Consider the following 14,977-nt stretch of genomic DNA (forward strand, 5'->3'; position numbering starts at 1 on the left):
GTTTAAATTGGTTTGATGTTCCGAAACACTTAAGTGTGACAAACATGCAAAGGAACAGGAAATGAGGAAGGGGGCAAACACTTTTTCACACCACTGTACAAATATATAAGGGGTCCATATAGTGAACTTGGTGTCGAGTTATTCACTTTACAGTCAACAAAGAGGACAAGGGGGCATTCTTTATGTCTAGGGGAAAAGAGATTTCATCTCCAAATACGGAAAGGTTTCTTCACAGTAAGAGCTGTGAAAATGTGGAATAGACTCCCTCCAGAGGTGGTTATGGCCAGCTCAGTGGATTGCTTTAACCACTTTCAGACCGGACCATTTTGCTGGTAAATGACCAGAGGTCTTTTTACACTTTGGCACTGCGCTGCTTTAACTGGTAATTGCGCGGTCATGCAATGTTGTACCCAAACAAAATTTGCGTCCTTTTCTTCCCACAAATAGAGCTTTCTTTTGATGGTATTTGATTGCCTCTGCGATTTTTATTTTTTGCGATATAAACGTAAAAAGACCGCAAATTTTGAAAAAAAATGATATTTTCTACTTTTTGTTATTAGAAAAATCCAATAAACTCAATTTTAGTCATACATTTAGGCCAAAATGTATTCAGCCACATGTCTTTGGTAAAAAAAAGTCAATAATTGTATATTTATTGGTTTGCGCAAAAGTTGTCACATCTACAAACTAAGGTACGTTTTCTGGAATTTACGCAGCTTTTAGTTTACGACTGCCTATCTCATTTCTTGAGGTGCTAAATTGGCAGGGCAGTACAAAACCCCCCCAAATGACCCCATTTTGGAAAGTAGACCCCCTAAGGAAATTGATAAGAGGCATGTTGAGCCCATTGAATATTTTATTTTTTTGCCTCAAGCGATTGAATAATGACAAAAAAAAAATATTTTTTTTTTTTTTACACAAAGTTGTCACTAAATGATATATTGCTCACACATGCTATGGGCATATGTGAAATGACACCCCAAAATAAATTCTGCTGCTTCTCCTGAGTACGGGGATACCACATATGTGGGACTTTTTGGGAGCCTAGCCGCGTACGGGGCCCCGAAAACCAAGCACCGCCTTCAGGCTTTCTAAGGGCGTAAATTTTTGAGTTCACTTCTCACTACCTATTACAGTTTTGAAGGCCATAAAATGCCAAGATGGCACAAAACCCCCACAAATGACCCCATTTTAGAAAGTAGACACCCCAAGCTATTTGCTGAGAGGCATGTTGAGTTCATGGAATATTTTATATTTTGCCACAAGTTGCGGGAAAATTACAAACTTTTTTTTTTTTTTTCACAAAGTTGTCACTAAATGATATATTGCTCATGCATGCCATGGGCATATGTGAAATGACACCCCAAAATAAATTCTGCTGCTTCTCCTGAGTACGGGGATACCACATATGTGGGACTTTTTGGGAGCCTAGCCGCGTACGGGGCCCCGAAAACCAAGCACCGCCTTCAGGCTTTCTAAGGGCGTTACAGTTTTGAAGGCCATAAAATGCCAAGATGGCACAACCCCCCCCCAAATGACCCCATTTTGGAAAGTAGACACCCCTAAATTTAGGGGTACACTAGTGAGACTAGGTAATAAATGGCGGGTGCCCTGAAACTATAAAAAAATAACTAACCAACCAGCGTCACCTGTAACAGTTATATGGTGATCACTGGTGAAAGGGTTAACTAGGGGGCAATCAGGGGGCTTTATGCGGTAGTATATGGGGGTCCCTGGTGCTATAAAAAGCTGCGGCGAACCTAAATACCTACCTGCCTAACTAGCGTCACCTGTGACACTAATACAGCGATCAGAAAAACGATCGCTTATTAGGCTGGGTTCACACTGGAGCGATGCGGGAACGCCACGAATGCGCGGCGGGTTCCCGCATCGCATGCCTCCCGGCGGCAGTTCACACTGCCCTATGCGAACTGCTGGGAGTGTCAGTGAAATGTTAATGACACCCCCAGATCAGTTCGCATATCGCAGTGCGATCTGCAAACTTGGATCGCATGGTGTGAACACCCATGCGATCCAATTCTGCTGCGGACCAAAAAAAGGGTCCCGTGCGAGTTTGCGGCGGGTGCGACACGAATTCAGCCATACTATCTGTATAGCTGAACTCGAATCGCACAGAGATCGGATGTGATTTGCACTGCAGTGCGGTGCGAATCACATCCGTTCTCATAAACCGCTGCAATGTGAACCCAGCCTTAGTGACACTGGCGACGGGGGGTGATCACGGGGTTAAACCTTTATTGGGGGGGTTAGGGGGTACCTTAGAACTAAAGGGGGCTAACCCTAACTGCCCTAACAGTTATTAGTCACAAATGACACCCGCCGGGTGATCAGGGGGTTAAACCTTTATTAGGTAATAAATGGCGGGTGCCCTGAAACTATAAAAAAATAACTAACCAACCAGCGTCACCTGTAACAGTTATATGGTGATCACTGGTGAAAGGGTTAACTAGGGGGCAATCAGGGGGCTTTATGCGGTAGTATATGGGGGTCCCTGGCGCTATAAAAAGCTGCGGCGAACCTAAATACCTACCTGCCTAACTAGCGTCACCTGTGACACTAATACGGCGATCAGAAAAATGATCGCTTATTAGGCTGGGTTCACACTGGAGCGATGCGGAAACGCCACAAATCCGCGGCGGGTTCCCGCATCGCATGCCTCCCGGCGGCAGTTCACACTGCCCTATGCGAACTGCTGGGAGTGTCAGTGAAATGTTACTGACACCCCCAGATCAGTTCGCATATCGCAGTGCGATCTGCAAACTCGGATCGCATTCTGCTGCGGGCCAAAAAAAGGGTCCCGTGCGAATTTGCGGCGGGTGCGGCGGGTGTGGCGGGTGCGGCGAATGGCTGAACTCGAATCGCACAGAGATCGGATGTGATTTGCACTGCAGTGCGGTGCGAATCACATTCGTTCTCATAAACCGCTGCAATGTGAACCCAGCCTTAGTGACACTGGCGACGGGGGGTGATCACGGGGTTAAACCTTTATTGGGGGGGTTAGGGGGGTACCTTAGAACTAAAGGGGGCTAACCCTAACTGCCCTAACAGTTATTACAGTCACAAATGACACCAATGCAAAAAAAAAAAAAAAATGGACATTGGTGTCACTGTGACTGGGGGGCAGGGGTAATTGGGGGGGGGGGTGATCGGGGGGGTGTGAGTGTGCCTGGCATGTTCTACTGTGTGTGTAGAGTGTTGGTGCAACTCACCGATCCGCTCTCCTCCGTGTCGGAACGAAAAATACCAACACGGAGGAGAGAATACATCACTTCCTCTCCTGTGTTTACATTACAGGAGAGGAAGTGATGTCACGGGGGATTTCTATTCGTCGGGAGCGATCGCGAGGGGGTGGCCATGAATGAATGGCCGCCCCCTCGTCCCGGATCGCTCCCGGATGAAAACCGACCGCCGCAGGCGGGAAGGCAGGGACGTACAGGTACGCCCATATGCCTGCCCGTGCCATGCTGTCGACGTACATCGTCGTGCGGCGGTCGGCAACTGGTTAAGAAAGGCCTGGATTATCTCCTCAGTGTACATAATATAACTGGGTACTGACATTTATAGGGAAAGTTGATCCGGGGAAAATCCAATTGCCTCTCGGGGGATCAGCAAGGAATTTTTTTCCCTGCTTTAGCAAATTGGATCATGCTCTGCTGGGGTTTTTGCCTTCCTCTGGATCAACTGTGGATATAGAATTGGGTAAATGGGCTGGTATGATATTATTATATATTTTATTTTTATTTTTATTTTTGTTGTTGAACTAGATGGACTTGTGTCTTTTTTCAACCTGACTAACTATGTAACTATGTAACTATGCAACTATCTTGGTATCATTCCTTTCAGCCAGCAGTCGGCTTTTATGTAAAAGTGGCTAATTTTTATAACTTTTATAAGCAGTGGGAGGGAATGTCCCCCCCCCCTACTGTCTTCCATGGTTTTCTCTGGCTCTCCTGCGCCAACAGGGAACCCGAGAATGCAGCCGGTGGTTCCGCCAGCTGACTATAGAGCTTACCCTAAGAAACCGTAATCTACAAGCATTTCATGACTTAGATTTTACAGGATATAAACAGCGCCACTGGGAAATTGGCAAAGCATTTTATCACACCGATCTTGGTGTGGTCAGGTGCTTTGAGGACAGAGGAGAGATCTAGGGTCTAATAGACCCCATTTAAAAAAAAAACAGTACCTGTCACTACCTTTTGCTATCATAGGGTATACTTACATTCCCTGAGATAACAAAAAATTAAAGGAACAGTTTAAAAATATAATAAAAAAGCAAAATAAATAATTAAAAAAAAGCACCCCTGTCCCCCCATGCTCACGCGCAAAGGCGTACACAAGCGTTGGTCTGGTGTCATATGTAAACAGCAATTGCACCATGCATGTGAGGTATCACCGCAAAGGTCAGATTGAGGGCAGTAATCTTAGCAGTAGACCTCCTCTGTAAATCTAAAATGGTAAACTGTAAAGGCTTTTAAGGCTTTAAAAAATGTATGTAGTTTGTCGCCACTGCACATTTGTGCTCAATTTTAAAGCATGTCATGTTTGGTATTCATGTACTCGGCATAAGATTATCTTTTTTATTTCATCAAACATTTAGGCAATATAGTTTTAGTGCATTAAAATTAAAAAGCGTGTTTTTTCCCCCCAAAAAATTGAGTTTGAAAAATCGCTGTGCAAATACTGTGTGAAAAAAAAAATTGCAACACCCACCATTTTAATCTGCAGGGCCTTTGCTTTAAAATCAATATATAATGTTTGGGGGTTCACAGTAATTTTCTTGCAAAAAAAATATTTTTTCATGTAAACAAAAAGTGTCAGAAAGGGCTTTGTCTTCAAGTGGTTAGAAGAGTCGGTGATGTGTGACATAAGCTTCAAAATGTTGTGCATAAAATGCCAGGACAGTTCAAAACCCCCCAAATGACCCCTTTTTGAAAAGCAGACACCCCAAGGTATTTGCTGATAGGCATGTTGATTACATGGAATATTATATATTTTGATATTTTATATTATGATATATTGTTCAAACATGGCATGGTTATATGTGGAGTTACACCCCAAAATACATTCTGCTGCTTCTCCTGCGTACGGGGATACCTCACGTGTGAGACTTTTTGGGAGCCAATCACCGCCTTCAGGATTTATAAGGGTGTAAATTTTTGATTTCACTCCTCACTACCTATCACAGTTTTGAAGGACATAAAATGCCAAAGATAGCACAACCCCCCCCCCCCCCTCCAAATTACCCCATTTTGGAAAGTAGACACCCAAGCTATTTGATGAGAGGCATGTTGAGTCCATGGAATATTTTACACGCAAGACTCCATTGCTGAAGTAAAAGCACATTGAAGCTCATTTAAAGGTTTCTGCACAACATTTAACCGGTTCCGGACCAGCCGCTGCAGTTATACTGTGGCAGGTTGGTCTAGCTGCGTGAAGTGTCGTAGCTATACCCCCCCGCCGGCCGTGATGATCAGATTAGATCCAGAACCGATCAATCTCCAGGCCTAGGCCAGTGGTATCTGGTCTGGACCTGGTGATTGGTCCTAGCAAATGAGATGTAAGTAAGTAAACACTGACAAGGGAAGTGATGTCTTCTTTCCTCGTGTTGGTCTTTTCCGTTCCAGACCGAGAAAACATCTAATAGTAAGTGCACCAACACTACACTGACACCAGTCCACCTAGGTACACTTGCCACCCCCCCCAATCACCCCCCCCAGTTAACCCCTTCACCCCCTGTCACTGTGTCACCCAGTGCAGTATTAGCCACTCCACCCAGCCCAGCCCACCAAAGTGCAGTATCATTCAATCACTGTCACTTAGAAAAACGCATAACTGCAACATTCGCAGAGTCAGGCCTGGTTCCTGCGAACGTTAACAGTTTTTTTTCAGCTTTTTAAGCAGTCACTGACAGTCGGGAGCTTTTTTTCCTGTGAGTCTCACTAGTGTACCAGTAAATTTAGAGACCAAAATGCCAAATTGAAGGTACACTAGTGAAGAGGCCTACACATTTCTGAGCATGACAGATAGTGAAGAGGAAGTTACTCATCTGTCAGATTCAGGCTCAGAATACAAACCTGTAGACAGCAGCGGCACCCTGACAGATAGTTCTGACGATGGAGTTGTGGTCCCTGCCAAGGTCAGGTGTCAGGCGTACCAGACCCTGTTCTTCTGTTGTCGTTGAGGTGCAAGAACCTCAGGGCTCCCATATAGATTAGAGAGCCAGTATTGCCCCCATGCTTTGGCATATATATTTTTAGGTACAGATTGCAATGTTTTATTTTTACTATGCTTTATTGTATTTGCTTAGCAGCAGTGGGGGCTGGTGAAGTTTTAGGATGGGGGGTGCCAGACCCCGCCCTTCCCTTTTGACCCATCCCACTTGGTGAAAATGGGTGTGGTTTCAGCAAAATAGTGGGCGTGGCTCTAAGGTGGTGTGGTTAGCGTCTGAGATGAACGAGGGATGGAGGGAGAGGGAGAGAGGGATGGAGGGACAGCAGGCCCAGATCCTACACAACAGTATGAATATGTGTATTCTGGAAAGTTTAACAATCAGCACCTTGTGTTAACACTTCAATCATCCTGGCACCATGGTTACGGTGTCAGGATGTTTGAAGCGCATTATTTATATTATTACATTGTAATATAAAATGAAATCATTCAACTCACCTTAATGCAGAATCAGTGGGAGCCCTAAGTGTGTCACTAGCCACGTCGCCGGCCAACATATGCCATCAGGCGTCCCCAGCCGAGTCTGTCCTTACATCAGGCATCCCCAGCAGAGTCCGTCCTTACATTAGGTGCCCCCAGCAGCGTCCCTCCTTACATGTAGACTGTGTCCCAGTAAAATGCAGCCTGTGCCACATAAAATGCAGCCACATCAAATGCAGCCTGTGTCACATCAAATGCAACCTGCGTTACATCAAATGCAGCCTGTGTTCCATCGAATGCAGCCTGTGTCCCATCGAATGCAGCCTGCGTCCCACCGAATGCAGCCTGTGTCCCACCGAATGCAGCCTGTGTCCCACCAAATGCAGCATGTGTCCCACCGAATGCAGCCTGTGTCCCACCGAATACAGCCTGTGTTCCACCGAATGCAGCCTGTGTTCCACCAAATACAGCATGTGTCACATTAAATGCAGCCTCTGTCCAACCAAATACACCCTCTGTCCCACCAAATTCAGCCTGTGTCCACCAAATGCAGCCTGTGCCCCCCCCCCCCAAATGCAGCCTGTGTCCCCCCAAATGCAGCCTGTGTCCCACCAAATGCAGCATGTGTCCACCAAATGCAGCCTGTGTCCCACCAAATGCAGCCTGTGTCCCACCAAATGCAGCCAGCCTGTGTCCCACCAAATGCAGCCAGCCTGTGTCCCACCAAATGCAGCCTGTGTCCCATAAATGCAGCCTCTGTCCCCCCAAATGCAGCCTGTGTCCTCCCAATGCAGCCTGTGTCCCCCCAAATGCAGCCTGTCCCCTTAAATGCAGCCTCTGTCCCACCAAATGCAGCCTGTGTTTCACCAAATGCAGCCTGTGTCCCACCAAATGCAGCCTGCGTCCCCCAAATGCAGCCTGTGTCCCCCCAAATGCAGCCCCTGTCCCACCAAATGCAGCCTATGTCCCCCCAAATGCAGCCTGCCTCCCCCCAAATAGAGACTGCGTCCCCCCAAATGTGGCCTCTGTCCCCCCAAATGCAGCCTGCGTCCCACCAAATGCAGCCTGTGTCCCCCCAAATGCAGTGCCTGTCCCCCCAAATACAGCCTGTGTCCAACAAATGCAGCCTGTGTCCCACCAAATACAGTCAGCCAGAGTCCCACCAAATCAGTCAGCCTGTGTCCCACCAAATCAGTCAGCCTGTGTCCCACCAAATGCAGCCATCTGGTGAAGAGCAGAGGGGGTACAGTGGAGGAGGAGGAGGAAAAGCTGAGGAGTAGGACGGTGGAGAGCGGGGGAAGAGAGGAGAGCGGCATGACAGCTGATACAGCTGAGACCATCAAATCTTTACAAAACGCTGCAGGTAACACTGCATACCACTCTCCAAAGACTGCTCTGTATACTGTCATTAAGCCCAAGCAGTGCCTGGACACAGAGGAGACAGCGAAGGTTAAAGTTATCCCTGCACAGATGGAGAGGAGCATAAAAGAAGGATGGCTGGATCAAAACTAAAGTGAAAGGTCAGTTTTGTATCCACTTTCAGATAATTACCCTGCCTCATTCCAAAAGATGTCAGAAATAGACCGGCAGATGTATCAGGCACCAGTAACAAGTGCAGATTTAAAAGAAATGGGAGGAGAGCAGGGGCTTAGACAGCCGATTCAAGCCCTACCTACAAAGGATGATATACAGATGTTAATGTGTAATCTGCTGGGCCCATTAAAGAAGGAAGTGGGTGAGGTACGGAAAAAATAGAGGCAATAGACTATAAATTGCATAACTCTGAATTATCCCAAAATAAAGTAGAAATGCGGATGGTGGAATTAGAGAAAAAATGTAAAGAGCATTCTCAGAGAATGACTAGTCTGCAGCTACATTTTGAGGAATCTGAAAACAGAAGCAGAAGGAACAATTTGTGAATGAAAGGTATTACAGAAACAGTGACAACTACAGAGCTAAAAGGGAGTATTACTGAGTATTTTTAACCACTTCAATACCGGGCACTTAAACACCTTCCTGCCCAGACCAATTTTGAGCTTTCAGCGCTGTCGCACTTTGAATGACAATTGCGCGGTCATGTACCCAAATGAAATTTTTATCATTTTTTTCCCACAAATAGAGCTTTCTTTTGGTGGTATTTGATCACCTCTGTGGTTTTTATTTTTTGCTAAACAAATAAAAAAATACCGAAAATTTTGAAAAAAATAATGTTTTTTTTTTGTTTCAGTTTCAAAACTTTGCAAATAAGTACGTTTTCTCCTTCACTGATGGGCACTGATGGGGTTACACTGATGGGCAATGATAAGGCGGCACTGATGGGCACCGATGAGGTGGCACCAATGAAGTGGCACTGATGAGGTGGCATTGATGGACACCGATATGTGGCACTGATAGGCGGCACTGATGGGTGGCACTGATGGGCGACACGGATGGGCACTGATAGGTGGCACAAATTGGCACGGATTGACATGGATGGGCATGGATAGGTGGCACAGGTGGGCATGGGTTAGGCGGCACAGATGGGCATGGGTAGGCGGCACAGGTGGGCATGGGTAGGCGGCACAGGTGGGCATGGGTAGGTGGCACAGGTGGGCATGGGTAGGCAGCACAGGTGGGCATGGGTAGGCGGCAAAGGTGGGCATGGGTAGGCACTGATAGGCGGCACAGATGGTAACTGATAGGCGGCATTGTATTATAATATATTGTATTAATGGATGCCAATCAGTGCCAATCAATAATGCATGCCAATCAGTGATGCCCATTGTGGGCACTGATTGGCATCCATTATGGGCACTGATTGGCATCCATTGTGGCACTGACTGGAATCCCTGGTGGTCTAGGGTGGCATACCTTGTCCTTGGCATCCCTGGTGGTCTGGTGGTGTCCCTGGTGGTCCAGTGTGGGCATCCTCGGGGGGGGCTGTGCTGATAATCGATCAGCACAGACCCCCCCTGTCAGAGTAGCAGCCGATCGCCTCTCCTCTACTCGCGTCTGACAGACGCGAGTGAGGAAAAGCCGATCACCGGCTTTTCCTATTTACACTGTGATCAGCCGTGATTGGACACGGCTGATCACGTGGTAAAGAGTCTCCGTCGGAGACTCTTTACCGAGATCGTAGTTGCCGGGTGTCAGACTGACACCCCGCAACAACGATCGCCGCGATGCGCGCCCCGGGGGCGCGCAGCGGCTCATAATCCTGATCACGTCATATGACGTCCGGTCAGGATTATGAAACCACTTTACCGCCGTCTATTTGCTATAGGGCGGGCGGCAAGTGGTTAATGAACTGTTGGGTAATCCCCCTGATACGCAGATTGAGCTTGATCGTGTGCATAGGATCCCGGTGTTTCAGAAAAATGCCCTGAAAGCTCCCAGGGACGTTCTCTGCAGAGTACACTTCTATAAAACTAAAGAGGAGATAATAAGAGCTGCATGGAGAAAGAGCTCAGTGGAGTTTGATAAACATGAGATACAAATTTATTCAGATCTTTGTCGACAGACGAGAGACAGACGTCGAGTGTTAAAGCCATTATTAGATCACTTGTTACTTAAGGGGGCAACATATCGATGGGGGTACTGAATTTCGTTGATAATTAAAAAAGAAGGACTTATTTTTTCTCTATACGACCATAAGCAGTTACCCGAGCTGTTCCAATTTTTGGGATCAGAAATGATTCAGATACCTAACTGGAAAGATCCCCTGATAATAGGAGAAGAGAAAGATTTCCCGAATAAAAGGAAGAACAGAATGGTAGAAAGGAGGGATCAATCAGAGGGGCCAAGCAGTGGATCACCATAATGAGGCTGAAGTAGAAGAAAAGATAGACCCCGCATTAAGATGCAATTTTTTTTCTTTTTTTTCATTGTATTTTTTTTTTTCGGAGAGAGACAATGCATGAAAGAGGGATATACCCTAGATATTATCTCTGGGATTTGGGATCTGTATGTTTTTTTATTTTTTTTTGTGTTTTTTTTTTCCCTGCTCCCTCCTCTTTGTGCATATTGGGGTAGATGTTGGTGTACATTGCTGTGAGGTGGAAAGAGGCAATGTGGATTATTTTTTTAATTTATTTTTTTATTAATTTTTTTTGGGCACATATAGGTGCATGCACGCAAAAGCATGGATAAAGGGTGAAAAAAAAAAGTTTTTAGTGCACTAATAAGAGATATGAAATTTAGATGAAGAGTGATAATATAATGTAATAATATAATGTAATTGTTTTTTTTTTTCACTAATATGAAATATGAAAACTGATAGAGGGATTTGGGTGGAAAAGGGGAAGAAGGGAAAGAGGGAGAGGAGGGGTTGGTTTTTTTTTTTTTTTTTTTTATATAATATATATAAAATGTAGATTGGTCTAATAGGACTTATCCCATATGGAGAGGCAGGACGGGGAGGAGAACGAACAGGGAAGGGGGTGGGATGGTAAAATGGAAGTGTGAGATAACGTGGGCACATTGATATAAACGGTTCTGGATTTATGTAAGGGTAGGGGCATACACATGCATGTGGCGGAGGGTGGGGGGGGGAATGGGAGAGGAAAGTATAAGTATGTGTGTGTGTTTTTTTTTCTCTGCACAAATATGACACACTTCTAAAATGTAGATTGGTGTAATAAGACTTCTTCCATATGGAGAAGTAGGACGGGGAGGTAGAGTGAATTGGGAGGAGGGACGAGATAGTATATATGGCTATGGAGGGTGGGGGGAGGGGATGGGAGAGGGGAGGGGGAGAGAGAGGGAGAGGAAACTATATATATGTGTGTTTTTTGTTTTGTTTTTTGTCCCTTGCTCTTCTTCCCCTCCTGCCCTCCCTTTCTCGCTGATAACGGGGGGGAGGGAGGGGAAGAGGGGAAGGTAATTTATTTAAGGAAAAAAAGAGAGGGGCACCAGTAGGAGGGAGAGAAGGGAGAGAAGACGCGAAAGGGAAAGGGTAAAGAGGAAATAAAGGTGAAAAATAGAGATAATATGTGAAAATGTTAGGATTAAGTAAAGATTATGATAATATGTCTATGAAAAAGATGAATGTGGTAGAAAAATAATTACTGTATGTGTAGAGAATGCTGATTGTGGGCACGGTTCACTTGCTCCTTTTTTGTTCACTAACACCCCCATATTAAAAGCCTCTCCTCCAGGTGGAGGATAAGTGAGAGGCGTTGGGTTGTGTTTTTTCTTTGGGGACAGTTCCGGATATAGTATCTGCTTCTCATTTATTTGAAAGAAGGGGTTGGTTTGGGGTGTGGGTTGGGTTTTTTTTTTCTCATCCCTTCTCTCTTCCCCTCCCCCCCCCCCACCGGCAATAAAAATGACTAAAATAAATTTTACATCATACAATGTTAAGGGACTAAATACCCCACGTACACGATTAATAATGGAGTTGAAGAGACTTAAATCTCAAATAGTTTTTTTGCAGGAAACTCATTTTCTAAAGGAAAGGATCCCATGAAGTAAAAATCACTATTTCCCCTGGGTATATCATAGCACCTCACAGAACTCGAAATCCTGTGGGGTGTCTAATTTAATAACAAGACAGATACCATGGAAGGAACAAGGGGTACACACTGATGAGGAAGGTCGCCTCTTGATAGTAAAGGGTACCTTGGGTTGTCAAAAAGTGACATTGGTAAATCTATATTTGCCAAATGAAGATCAAGTAACCTCTCTAGAAATCTATTTACAGATTATACAACAACATAAAGAGGGAATACTAGTGTTAGGAGGCGACCTAAATATGGCTTTGGATCCAATAAAAGATACATCAAAAGGCTCGTCTCATCTATCATATGTCAAATTAAGGAAAGTAAAGAGAATGATGCAAGAATTGCAGCTGATTGATAGCTGGAGGGCTGTTCATACACAGAGCAGAGATTATACATTTTTTTCGGCAAAATATAAATCTTTCTCAAGAATTGATTGCATTTGAATCTCCCAGAATGTGATGACATCCCTGGTGGAAGCCTCAATTGGCCTATTTACATTATCAGATCACACCCCGACGAGTTGTGTGATAGAGTTAGGAGAGGCGGAACCAAGGGAATGGCAATGGAAGTTAAATGAAACATTATTGAAGGATAATGAATATAAAAAAAAATTAGAACAAGAACTGGATGTTTACAAATAAAGTAGGAGAAACAACACCTTTTTGTATATGGGAAGCACACAAATGTGTTATGAGAGGAATATTTATATTCCTGGGAGCACATAGAAAATGCAGATTGAATGAAACGATCGACAATTTGCTTAAAGAGATTAAGGAACTAGAATTAGTACATAAAAAATCACAAGCACAAGCAGTAGAACAGAAATTAGACGGTTTGCGTGAAAAATTTAATCTCCAACTAATAGAAAAAGTGAAAGCTAAGTTAACTCGAGGAAAGCAGAGATTTTATGAATTTGGGAACAAACCAGGGAGACTGCTGGCAAATGCCCTAAGAGAAAGCACAATCAGGAATTCAATTACACAAATTAAGACACAGAGAGATGAAATGGTTAATACATTGCAGAAAATCGCTCAGGTATTTAAAGAATATTATGAGAGGCTATATCAGCTGGAAAAGAAATCTACTTTGGCAGAGGAGTTAAAAAAAAGGAGAAATAGCTAGAGAATATATTGAAAGGACAGAAATGCCAAAAATAACAGAGGAAATGGCCAGAGAAATAGATGCACCAATACCTCTAGAGGAATTTGTAAAAGCATTAAAAATACTGAAACTAGGCAAGTCACCAGGTCCACATAGATTTACTTTGTCATATTACAGTATGTTTGCGGAGAAGTTGGCTCAGAGAGGGAAGCAAATTCCAACAGAAACGTTACTGGCGCACATAACAGTAATACCAAAAGAAGGAAAGGATCCCTTTCAGTGTCCCAGCTACCGACCTATTTCGTTGTTGAATGTGGACCTTAAACTGTTCACAAAGATATTAGCTATGAGATTGGTAAACTTGATACCAGAATGAATACACCCAGATCAAGTGGAGTTTGTCCCAGGGAGAGAAGGAAGAGAAAATACGCAACGAGTGGTGAACACAATCTTCCTGGTACAAAAATTGCATAAGTCAACGGTGATAGTATCTGCAGATGCAGAAAAAACGTTTGATCGGGTAGATTGGATATTCTTAAAAGCGGTATTACAGCATATAGGCCTGGGGGAGGGGATGCTGAGATGGATCCTTAACTTATATTCAAAACCAAGTGCTAGGGTGAAAGTGAATGAGAGATTATCAGAGCCATTCTCCATCTTAAATGGAACACGCCTGGGATGTCCCCTCTCACCCTTGATATTCATTTTGACAATAGAACCTTTTTTAAGGAAAATACATACCAATGTGAATATCAAGGGGGTAAAAATAAAGAATGAAGATCAGAAGTTGGCAGCTTATGCAGATGATCTGATCTTTTTTGTAACGTCCCCAATTACATTTCTCCCGTCTTTACTAATGGAGCTATGAGAATATGGGAAAATATCTAACTTTAGAATAAATTATGGAAAATCAGAAGCAATGGGAGTGGAAATAGATTAGTCTCAGCTACAAGCGATATCCACACAATTTTATTTTAGATGGACAAATTCATATATAAGTTACTTAGGAACAAAAATGTCAAAAAATCTAAATGAACTGTTTGAACTTAACTATATCCCACTGGTAAGACAGATTAAAAGTGATCTTCAAAAATGGGACAAAGAGATCTTTACGTGGTTTGGGAGAACCAATATTATTAAGATGAATGTGATGCCAAGACTTCTATACCTAATACAAACTGTACCGATTAAGATCCCTCCAAGTTTTTTTAAGGATCTTAGATCAAGATTTATGAAGTTTATCTGGGCTGGGATACCAGCAAGAGTATGTCGAGATATCTTAGTACTCCCCAAAGGAAAAGGAGGGATAGGACTCCCAGACCCAATAAAATACCAGGAAGCTTCACACTTAGCCAGAGTAGTGGAATGGTCTAGGCTTAAAAACAAAAAACCGTGGATACAGACAGAACAAGCAGCGATAGATATCCCATTGGAAGGATTGGTGTGGATTCCAGATATAGAAATACCAGCACGAGTGAGAAAACATCCAACAATAGGTGAGACATTACGAATAACTAAAAGAGTATTTAGAAAAACATCTATCTCAAGAATTCCTAGTCCGCTCCTTCCCATCTTGGGTACCCCAGCATTTCTACCGGGAATAACGGATCCAAAACTCAAAACAATACGAGATAGAGGTATGAGCAGAATTTGTCATTTCTCGGTAGGTAATCGGTTAATGACAAAAAAAGATATGGAAAAATTCCCATCTTGGGTACCCCGGC

The sequence above is a fragment of the Lithobates pipiens genome, unplaced genomic scaffold, assembly GCF_037356315.1.
Source record: "Lithobates pipiens isolate NorthernLeopardFrog02 unplaced genomic scaffold, aLitPip1_a1.2 Scaffold_10, whole genome shotgun sequence".
NCBI lineage: Eukaryota > Metazoa > Chordata > Amphibia > Anura > Ranidae > Lithobates > Lithobates pipiens.